Genomic DNA, 8,157 nt, shown 5'->3' with positions numbered 1-8,157 from the left:
CAGAATACTTTATTAATCCCTAAGGAAATTTTGTGCATTACAGTTTCTCCAAGACAGTAACAGTAACAGACTAAAATATTTAAACAATACAATACAATTCTAAATATGCCTGTTCACAGGGGTGAAAATGAGAAAAGAGGTCATACACACTCGAATAGCAAAGCAAATATAAATTTAACTTGAAAAATGACCCAGCCATTATACTGGCACATCAACGCCCTTATCCTGTTTCAATGAACTGCTGGAAGATCACCTGATTTTTCTCCAGCACAAGCAAAGTACAGTTTATAAAGTTCATGTTTATTCAAGGCTTTGTCAGTAAAGAAATGTAATACATTTATATTTGAATATGGGAGATGATCTAACACCAGCCCTGCCATGCACAAAGAACCTTTGTTGTTTAACCCTGAGGTGTCTAAGTCATCATTGGTGATGCCCTTAATCCTGACCTCTAGGAAAATGCAAAATCTATTTTCAGTTCTTCCCCAGAATTGTAGTAATCAGGTTGCCTGGGGAGCTGTCATTCTAAATGATTATTTAAGTGTTTACATAAAAAAACATAGAGTTAGGGTTTTGATCTAGGTTGAAGTGTTCATGACATCAGAGCAAAAATTAAAGTAGTTCAGTAAAGATGGATTAGCTATAACTTTCCAACGTCATGACTGTGTGACTACCTAACAGAAAATGACAATTACTTCACACGTCCACATCTATATCTTTACAACTGCTAGACTCAGCCACAGTAATTAGCTACATACATCCCTTAACATGGACAAATGTCAGCAGGCATTTTTTTGTAAAGTAAGGGAGAATTTAAATTAAAAAGAGTTAAAAAGGAAAACACTTAAGGGAATTTCAGTTCAGTTCCTGTTTTTAAACAAGTTAAAAAAATAGACACACCAGTTATGTTTTTTGTGTTTGTCATGTCTTTAATTGCTGAATCAATGTTATCCCACTAGACTTCACATGTTCTTGGGCATTACTTAAAGATACCTTTAGATGGCGCATAACACTCAGGAGGAATGTAAGGACCCTTTGAGAATGAGGGTTTCTACAAAAATGGTTTTGCCATGGGATCCCGGTGTCACCTATTGTAGTAAATCTTTACATACAGGAAGTGGGAAGTCAGGCTTTTGGCTCTTTTAAAGGGACAGCGCCTATAGCCACTAATTCAGGTATGTGGATGACACATGGGTCAAAAACCAAACCAGAGAAGTAGAAACGCTCACAGCCCACATCAGTTCAGTGGATGGAAACATAGAGTTCAACAGGGAAGATCCAAATGATAATAGTTTGCCAATTTTTTCTCCTCTGCATTGAGGAGAATGGATCCCTCAACACTGACGTTTACCAGAAGCCCACACACAGAGACTCAGCTGTAGATCTGGATCTAAAGGATAAAGCTCATTGTTTTGAGGATGCCAATGTTCACATCCTGGACAAAGAAGACAGATGATTTGAATGAGGAACGAAAGAAGTCATTATGTCTACTCTGAACGACCACCCTTGAACAGGCGAGGTGGCTTATAACACCAACTGTCTGCCATCTATAATCCAGTTTTGAGATCCTTTCCCAAACACTTTAATGCCCACTCACATCTTGTATAAGATGATCTCAGTAAGTCGAGTCTTCAAGAAACTCAATGAAGTCCAGTCACTTTTCTTTCCAAACTCCTTACATTACGATGACCTGAACGACTGAAAACTACACAGTCATACTAATCGAGACCAGTATGGTTACAACACCACCTCCTTACATGAGGTGGGCACTAATGTGAGTTACAAGATTCTTCCATATATTAAAATTGTACAGGTGGAAATTGGCAGAATTGGTGTACCTTCACTTCGCTTCGAGACTACTCTTATAAACCTTAAAACAGCTGCATATCATAAAGGATACTGAGCTGCTTCTGATCAGCATGAAAGATATGTAATTAATTTGATTCATAATCTGGAAAATGTCCACAGACCCGTGAGTAGTCGCACCACAGTCTCATTCCTGGCCTTTTTAGCATACATTTCCACAAGAAAGAAAGAAATTAAACACACACACACATGCACACACACCTACACACACACACACACACACACATATATATATATATATATATATATATATATATATATATATACTGTATATATATATATATATATATATATATATATATATACTGTATATATATACATACTGCAATACTCACCAGCAGCAGTGGCAGTTCAGTGATGAAGATATAACTGCAAATTCAGTTTCTTACAAGTCTATTGTAGAATACTGCTGCCTATTTCAGTATCAGCCAATAGTTTCAGCCTTTGAGTATGGAGGCACAACATATAGATAGATAGAGATCAGGATGTATATACTGTTGCTCGTATGTACATTTGTACAGTTGCAAAACCAATCAAAAGTCAGTACAAAACTGCAACTTCTGACTAAACTTGACATTTAAAAATGCTCAAAAAGGAGGTGCCGCAGAGTACAACCACAGGACAATTAAACTTCTGATTAGCTAATCCACGTTGCACCTTTGACATGTCACAAGACGGTGGCAGGATTTTCCTGTTGTTAGCATTAGAGAGTATCTGTACTCAAATCTAATGATTATTCAGCTTGAACATCACCTATTTGCTCTTTTTATTTATTTTACTGACTTTCTGAGAACTTGTTTAAACCATCAAAATGAATATATATGAAAATAGAAAACCATTTGCAATGAACTGTTTTATGCTGAATTCAAAATACTTTCAAGCAAATTTCTCTGTGAAATGAAAATTTGAATAGTTTGCCCTCACAAAAGCTCCTTTTTTCTTCTATTTCATTTTATACTATGCAGAGTGCATCCATGTCTGAGACATAAATGATTTGCTGTTTTAAAGGAGTGGTGTTGCTGTCACCATCGTTGACGTCGTTGGCAGGCAAAGGACAAAGGTGGACAATAGAAAGAGAAAGATGACTTTAAGTGCAGCAAAGGAAATGTTTACATGTCAGCTAACTGTAGGACAATAGTAGACCAAGCAAATAAGTGGATGAGTCTTAGCTATATACTTTATGAAAAAGGAAAGTTTTAAGCCTAATCTTAAAAGTAGAGAGGGTCTCTGTCTCCAAAATCAAAAGTGAAAGCTTGTCCCACATAACAGGGGCCTGAAAGCTGAAGGCTCTGCTTCACATTCTACTTTTAAGTACTCTAGATACCACAAGTATACCACAAGCTCCATAGGAGTGATATGGTATTATGAGATCTTTAAGATAAGATGGGGCCTGATTATTCAAGACCTTCTATGTGATTAGAAGGATTTTAAACACACCAGTTTAAGGAGGCATGCAGAGCTGCACAGGGCAGGTGAAGAAGAGAGTGTCGGGGGGAGATGTGCAACAGAAGCAGAGGGAACATTTTACAAGATGATAAATGGCAGATTTAGATGATTATGGATTTTGTTGACAAGATTAAAAGACACGTCCATCACAGTTCAGCAACATTTCAGTTTGATTAAATTAAAGTTTTTTTAAACTACACAGGGTTTATTTTCTCCCTTGATAGTAATCATATTGAACATGTCAGTACTTGCAATGACTTACAATGCCTGTGCTGGCATTTCTCCTGCGGTGTTGTTATCAGTGTGTGAAGAGTGGGAGAAGAGGGTTGCATTGACAATCCAACACAATGGGCAGCACATTGAACACATTTTATAAGTGGTCAGAAACTTGTAAATAACTCATGAAAGAATAAAGTTACGTTGAAACCAAGCGCACCATTGTTTTTCTTGTGACATTACCAATAAGTTTGATGTGTCACATGGCCCTCTTCCTATTGAAAAAACAAAAGTTGTATCCAAGATGGCCGACTTCTAAATGGCCACAATGGTCACCACCCATCTTGAGGAGTTTGCCCCCTCACATATACTAATATGCCACAAACAGGACTTTAATATCACCAACCATTCCCATTTATTAAGATGTATCCATATAAATGGCCCACCCTGTAGATTACTGTTTCTGCAGCAAATGATAAAAAAAAAGTTACAAATTAGAGGCTGAACAACAATGCTTATGAAATGATGTATCAACATCAACAGGGCATTTTAAAAAGCTGCAACTTCCTCACTGTTCCACCAAGACTGTTGCCCAGTTAAGGAGATAACACTGAGTTTATCTGCAATTGACGTAGGTTTGCTCTTCAACAAAATTCACCAGACATTAATAGCTGATGGTTTCTGGACTGAACCAAATTTTTAAAAGACTTTATTTTCTTTAGTTGAAAATGCAAGGCAGAAAACTGTAAAAACAATGTAGGTTGATAAGGGAAGTTTTGGTTTGCAAAGGTGTTGAGAACACTAAAAAACCTTTTCAGCTCACTCAAACAAAACTGCTGACCTAAGGTTTACTGCTCTTGGTGGATTTGGACAACTGAATTCAACAATATGTACTTATGACCAGGGACACCACAGTCACCATGCACCATTGCAACATAGTGCATTATTGTAAAATCTAAACCGTAAAGCAAGCTGACCTGTTTAACCCTCACTGAACTTCCTCCTAGTAATTTCATATAACCTTAAAATAACACAAAGTTAGTACACCATAGCTTGTTTTGCAGGATATTTCACAATATGAAAAGGTCATGTGCAAAAGTCTTCCTGCACTGGCATGCCTTTTCTGACTCTCTCTTATGCTCTTTTTTTCTCCCTGTCTGTGTATGTGTCTTTATGTTTTTGGGTGTGTTTTTATTTAGCTCTTACAGCATTGGTTCCTCCAGGCTTCCCTGCCCGGCTGTCAAACCCTAATCTGGTGCTCATGGGGTTATCACAGTGACTATTTTAGCCTGAACCACTCCCTTAGTCATTGCCTGATTGTTGCACTGGCAAGAGGTTTTGTGTGGCTTATTCCCTGTTCATGGTTTACATGAGTTTGTTCTCTGTAGTGCTATTTACATCTGAATCACAAACATCTTTTTAGATCATCCTAGCCCACTTTAAACCCTGAGTACAGTTCCATATACAAAGGATAAATTATATCTTTTTTCCCATTTCATGTCTTTTTATGTGATAAGCCCCGCTGATTGAGATATCAATAGGATTGACTTTTATGTGTTATAGTTCCCTTCATTTATTTGTTTGTTTGAAAACATAGAGTGATGCGAAATAAAAACTTCCCACAAATATGTAAAACCTAAAGAAATAAGTGTGTTGTGAAAAAGCAAGGAGTGAAAAATACAGATTTATGTGTAAAGATGTTGGGAGTGAAAGTAAAGCTGTCAAAAAAATACTCAAGTAAAATACCTGGAAATTCTGCATAAGTACAACAATTACGTAACAATTACGTAACTTCGAACAATGAACTTTGACAATGAAATCTACAATAATAAGGAGGGAAATTTTAATATGCCTGCTGTCATATCATCAATTAAGTTGTTGTTATGCTTGCAATATGGCTACTGAATGGCCAAACTTCAGCGGAGAAGGGCCTCAAGCTGTTTTTTTCAGTGAGATAAAAAAAAAAAAAATTGAATGAACAGTCAAATAAAAAATGAATAAAGTCCTTTCTTTATTTTATTTTATTAAGTTTGTATATTTGTCTAGAAGCAAAAGAGAGAGGGGGGGGGGGGGGGGGGGGGTGGAGGGAGAGAGATCAGGATATAGTAGATGAACATGTTTCTACACAAAACCCAAGAGCTAAAAAATATAAAATGAATACCTTTGAAGGTGATTTTTTTAAGCCAATGAGAAAGGAACATGTATGGCCAAGAATGCATTATGAGCCCAGGACACCACCACATGAGAGAAATATACTCATTAAATTATTATTTTAAAAGCCAGCTTTGTGTCAAATGTCTGCAAAAATCTTGCTGTCAGTGTATCAGTCACTGACTCGACTCATTTTGGTAACTGAATGTCAACAAGCAGTGTGTCAGTACTATCAGTCAATCATGAGACATAATCACAGTGTTGCTTTGGAGGATGCTATATACTCAGTCACCATCATCAGTTAACCTAACACCATTAACTGCATGTCTTTGGACTGTAGGGGGAAGCCAGAGTACATGGAGAGAATCCACGTGAAAATGGGGAGAACATGGAAACTGATGGTTTTTAAAAAGATTTTTTGTGTGTTTAACCTCTGTTTATACTAATAGTGAAGACTGTAAATTACATTTTGTTTAGATTTGTGTAAATATTTAGGTTAAACACAACCTGCTGACACAATAGCTTTATGAAGAAAGAAAAGAAATAACTACAGAACTGCATGAACACTGAACAGTTATATAACAGGCTGCTGCTCTAGGGATAGTATGATGTTTGGCACACTGTATACAGGAACTTCTGTCATATTATGTGGTTTGATTTGCTTATACTGGAGAAAAGACTGGAGAGTTATGTTACATCAGAGTGATACTGAATTCCTTAATAGCCGGAATTATTTGATGTCAAGAAAATCACCCAGAAAGAGACCACCATGTACTTTATTCATTTCAGCTGAGTTCACCTATGTGAAAGCACAGTGTTGGACAATTCAACTGCTCGGTGTACCTTTCTCTCTTAAAGCCCTCTTATATGGCCAAGCAGATCCTCCCCTAGAAGCAGCTGTTATGGCCCTAGCAGGGCCTCCTCCTGAAATTGCCCTGGAGTGGATGTGGTCTCTCTGTCTCTCCTGCCTGGGTGCCGTCTGTTTGGTACGTTTCTCCCATAAAACGCTATGTCCAGATGAACAGATTCAACTTTTGGAGATTTACTTTCCTGGATGATTGAGAATGCATCAAGAAGTACTACACTATATTGAAAATATTGGAGGGTCAACCAAAGGCTAGGCTACCTTAGTTTACATCCTAAAAGGGAAGATCAAGGCATCATCCCCTGTACGGACAACTAGTTTGGACCTTTTGATGATAGTTATCATGAGTATTTATTGTAATTTGACAATGTTTTCAAAACCACCGTATCAGATATAGACTTCATGTGCTATTAAGTCGCAATAAAAATAAATTTAAAAAATGTCAGTGTTTGAGCTGGATGCTTTAAATGTTAAAGCGCTAAATTCACACGTTACAGATTTAAATAAAACCTTTATATGTACATAGTGTAAACAGATTCTGAGCAAAGGTAAAAATTTGCATTCTACACTGGTTTACACCCTAAACTTACCATCTTGGGATGAAAAGTAGTTACTGCATTTACTGTAATTTAACAAATTACAAATCTTTTCAAAGCCACTGTATCAGATACAGACTTACTTCATTTACAACTGACTTGCCTTAAAAATCAAATAACATAAAATAAAATAATAAAATGTGTCAGTCATGCACAAAACTCAATCAGTTGCTTTAGAGAAGGCTACATGCTAATGAGCAACACCCTAAATACATAAATATAGTACCAGTAAAATTCATGAATAGTCTGAAGCCTGCAGTCTTTTCTCATATTTACTGTCATCCTACCCTAGTTTACACTATAAAATTATCATGGGAGAAATATAGTTACTATATTTACTGTTGTATGAGGATGTTGCCTGCTACCGACTCCCCTTCTGTTCCATAACCACTTTGTTGGCACAGTCAATCATGCATGAAACTGAATAAGGATGTTGTTTTAAAGAATACTGGGTGCTCAGTGGACACCATTTTCAGAGGATTTTTACATTAAAAGGCTCATCTTTAAACCAAGCACACTCCTAAACAAAACAAAAACATAATGGCCAATTATCCATTTAATGGCCAGCTACATTTTTACCGTCTCTAGCTCTCTATAAAGCTTCTTGAGGTAAGTGTTACTGTGAACTTGAGCTACCGAAGTAAAACTGAATGGAACTAAAAGTGTAACATGAACACTTTATTTACAAAAGAATTTGCGTCTTTTTACCTGGAAAACACCTGGAAATTAAGTGAGATTAAGTGACTCCATAATACTGCCCGCAATCCAGAAAGTACAGGGTACTTGCAGTGTACTTGTTTCATTGTTTCCTGCAAAAACCTGACTTACATGCGAATTGCGTGTAAGTGCAGGGTACTTGGGCCTTATTCGCAGGTCATGTTATAAAGTGTTACCCTGATCTATTCTCTGACTAGACAACCATCAACTCTTTATAAATCTGAGGAGCAAACTGAAAGATAAGGCTGCAACCTAACCAAATATATTTTAATTGGATAATTCAGATAATTAAGAGCAATG

The sequence above is a fragment of the Oreochromis niloticus genome, linkage group LG3, assembly GCF_001858045.2.
Source record: "Oreochromis niloticus isolate F11D_XX linkage group LG3, O_niloticus_UMD_NMBU, whole genome shotgun sequence".
Lineage (NCBI taxonomy): Eukaryota > Metazoa > Chordata > Actinopteri > Cichliformes > Cichlidae > Oreochromis > Oreochromis niloticus.
Note: the sequence above shows the minus strand (reverse complement) of the source record.